This window comes from Phodopus roborovskii, unplaced genomic scaffold, assembly GCF_943737965.1.
Source record: "Phodopus roborovskii unplaced genomic scaffold, PHOROB, whole genome shotgun sequence".
Classification (NCBI taxonomy): Eukaryota; Metazoa; Chordata; class Mammalia; order Rodentia; family Cricetidae; genus Phodopus; species Phodopus roborovskii.
Genome location: NW_026126008.1, coordinates 365,757 through 370,085, shown reverse-complemented (window position 1 = coordinate 370,085; position 4,329 = coordinate 365,757).

The window sequence follows — 4,329 nt, the reverse complement described above, 5'->3', positions numbered from 1 at the left end:
CATTGAACATTGAATTCTACTGAACATTGAATTCTTCCTGTAGATGCACACCTAGTTTCTTGTTTATGTTAGAGCAAGGCTTGTGTTAAAAATACTTGCACTTAGCATTAACTTTCTTTGTTGATTTGTAACCTTATGTGAAATTGTTTAGCTCACTAGCCTTTGTTTGATGGTACATGTGATCACAGAAGTTTGCAGAGTGAGGCAGTAGGATGGGAATATATAAGCCAGTGTAGGCTATATACGCAGAATGTGCCTCATTAAACCACACAGACTTGAGAAATGGCATTCAAGTTAAATGCATTGGCTTCTTTTCTACAGGACCTAGGTTTAATTCCCAAGCTAGGAGTGGTGGCTCAAAATCCATCTTACCTCCAAGGAATTATTCTATCCTTAAAGAACACTGACTATAGTATGCAGACATACATACAGGAAAATATACCATAATCTGTGAAATGAAAAAAAAAATACTAAAATAATCCAACAAGAGAAAGAAACCAGATATCTCCCATTCAAGAAGTTCAACTTTTACATGAACTTCCAAGCTTGTTTACTTGCTTTACAAAATTTCATATTTTCTTCCTTGGAATCTTATTTGAATATTAATATGTATGTATTTTACTTTTCAAATGACTTAGTCATTTTATAAATGTCCGCATTTCAATCATTTTGTGTGTGTGTGTGTGTGTGTGTGTGTGTGTGTGTTCGATTAAAAAGTGCCTATGTTTTATTTTCTATTTTATTTTTTTTAGTAGAGATAGTGTTCCCATTAAATATTGTGCCAGTCATGGACCTTACTGAATTTGTTGAATTCCTCAATTTCTTTCCAGCCTTTGCAATTGAAAATAACAGTCATTTGTTGTTTATACAGCATAATTTTCTCTTTTGCTTCACATGTTCTCATACGGTAAATCAAGTGTTCAAGTACTAGACTAGAACCAGCTCAGTTGTCCTAAGTGTCTGTACTTTGCCATGGCAACTACTCTTAACCTTCTAGGAGAATGATATGAGAATTTTGGAGGGCATTTATTTCATTGGCAACACAGGAAATGTATCTTGTAGGATATCAGGTGAGGATCATAATGGGAATGTTAAGTCTGTGAGATTTACTCCATTGAAAATCTATTTTACAGTAAGCCTCCAATGTATTGAGATCTTGCATAGCTGCCAAGATAAGGAAAATATACCTGAAATTGCTGGAGACATTCTTTCTCATTAGTCCTATATAGCTAAGAAGGTTTTTTTTTTTTTCAATGTCAAGACTTATTTCTTAGATCAAGGAATGTCTGAGTGATGGGATATCAGTAGAAGTGCTGAAGATTTCGGTTTTGTATTTGGGCTTCGAACTTAAAATTTCCTTTACCCATCTCTTGGAACATGAGAAACATGATTGAACCCAGGGCATTTCCATCTTACCTCACCACAAGATCTGAGTTTTTTCCAACTCCCACATCATGAGGCAGGAGTATGGTACATTCAAAGCCAGTGTAGCCAATATACATAGATGGTGAATCAAAAAACTACTGAGCTGTAGAAATGGCTAAAAGGTTAATAGCACTGGCTGCTCTCCCATGGAGCTGGGTTTGAATCCCAGCACATGATTTCAGGCAGACAATCCTTCTTACTTCCAATTCAAGGGATCTGAAGCCCTATCCTATCATTCTTTCACAATGAGTTTATAGGGCTGGAGAGATGGCTCAGCCATTAAAGGCAAGGCTCACAACCAAAAATTTAACAATGAATTTGTCGAGTATGCAGATATACATGCAATCAAGACACCCATTTCTTCAGCATTAAAAATATACAAATAAAAAAAAAGAAGCAAGAGAAAGGAACTTGATATCTCCTACTTAAAGAAGTACAACTTTTAGAAGAACTTCAAAGCTTGTATATGTGCTGTTTACTATTTCAGATTTTCTTCCTTGAATCTTATTTGAATCTAAACATGAATTTCAGTTTTCAAATATAAAATTAATTTGGATCATTTTGAAATCACCAACATGTTAAACATTTTCCTTTTGCATCTATGTTTGATAAAAGTTCTATATTTTGGGGGGCTTTGTAGTTGTAGTTGTTGTTTGTTGTTTTTTCCTAGAGATAGGATTTCCCAGTAGAACTTGAGTCAGTCCTGGAACTCACTCTATTGACCAGGCACCCTCATTCTGACAGATATCGACCTTTCTCTAATAGACAAGTTCTGAGATTTATGACCTGTGCCACCATATCCTGGTGTATATCTGTTTTTAAAAGTGTCTGTTTTGATCTGTTTTACTGTACTTGTGTTTGAGGTGGAGCTAGGTAGAGGATTAGTTCCATCCATAAAGATTTCAGTTGAGATAGTAAAACTACTTCTGACTGTGAATAAGTGGCTCTTACACACATGTGGAAAACTCAGCCTGTTCCCAGGCTTTCAGGAATTCCTACACTCACAGGAAAGTAGCTATGAATAAAGAAGCTTCACTGACTGTTGATTGTGACTCTGTTACAAAAGGCACCTTTGCCCAACTCTAGCCCTCCTGAATGCAATGCGGTTAGTCATGATGTGATTCCTTCACTGGATCCTTTGGTCAGAAGCCCTAGAGGCCCTGCCTTTCCAGGGAATCCAAGAGGCCCAATCCTGCCTCCACCTCCTCCTGGAAACATCTGTGGAGATTCCGGACAGTATGTCACACCCAGGGACTTTGCAGGCCCACTTTTCTCTCCAGTGCCAGGTAGGCATTTTTAAAGGTCCCTGCATGTGTCAATGTTTGTCTGTTCTTTTATTCAAGTTTGGGAGAATTTTTGTTTGTTTCTTTATTTATTTATTTTACATATCAATCCCAGTTCCCTTTCCCTCACTTACTCTTTCCCTCTCTCCCATTCTCCCATGCCCTCAGACCACCCTCCACTCCCACCAGCCCACTACACATGTAGGTTGATGCGTTCCAGGAGGGTTCACCTAAATCTGTCAAGTCATTTTGAATAGGGAATAGGATTCCCCTTCTGCCTCCAGGTTAAAGAAATGTGCTCCCAAAGTCCATTTGTGCACTGGGTATACATCCTGGTTCCTCTGTCCAAGGTCCTTTAGACTTCCCAGGCCTTCCAACTGAGACCCATATTCAGGTGGTCTGATTCAGTCCCATGATGGATTCCCAGCTATCAGTCTGGGGCCCATAAGCTCCTCCTTGTTTAGCTCAGCTGTCTTTGTGTGTTTCTGAAGTCTGGTCTTGTCCTCCCTCTCTGCATTAGATTCCAGTTCAGCTTAGTGTTTAATTGCGGGTGTCTGCTTCTGTTTCCATCAGCTACTAGAAGAGGGCGCCATGATGGAGGATAAGTTAGTCATTGATCTCCTTACCAGGAAATGGCATTTATGGTAGCCTTTCCATTGTTGCTCAAATTGTTAGTTGAGGTCAGTCTTGTAGGTAACTGGATATTTCTCTAGAGTCAGTTTTCTCTTCAAACCTTTAATGGCTCCCTCTTTTATGATTCTCTCTCTCTTTCTGTCTCTCTGTCTCTCTCTCCTCTTGTCTATTGCTCCTCTGACTCAATCTTCCAAGTCCCCCGTGCTTTCCCCTCTTCCCCTTCTCTTCCTCCTAGCTCCCTCTACACTCAGTGTTGTCCCCCCACTACCAAAATGCTCAGAGACGCTGTCCCTTTGCCCTCCTCTGACGGAACTTAAGTGAATCTCTTAGAATCCTCCTTGTATCCTAGTTTCTCTGGAGGTGTGTATTATAAGATGGTGAACCTTTACTGTATGTCTAAATTCCATATATGAGTGAGTTCATATCATGTTCCTCTTTTTGTGACTGGGTTACCTCATTCAGGATGTTTTCTTCAAGTACCATTCACTTGCCTGTGAACATGAAGATTCCATTTTTTTTTCTGTAAATAGTATTCCATTGTGTAACTGTGCCACATCTTCTCTATCCATTCTTCAGTTGAGGGGCATCTAGATTGCTTCCAGGTTCTTGCTATTACAAATAATGCTGCTATGAACATAGTTGAGCACATGTCTTTGTTACATGGATGTAAATCATTTGGGTATATGCCTAAGAGTGACATTGCCAGACCTGTGGTAGACTGATTCCCCTTTTCCTGAGGAACCACCATTCTGATCTACAAAATGGCTGTATAAGTGTGCACTCCCACCAGCAGTGGATGAGCATTCCCCTTCCTCCACATCCTCTCCAACATAAGTATTTTTGAAGTCCTTGAATTTTTTTATACACCTACATTTTATTTTTTATCATATAATTTTTTATTTAATTTTCTATAACAAAGTCCAATTAAATGAAAACAAACATTTATACACAATATTTGGGAATTTGGGCGTCGTTCTTTCCAAACTAC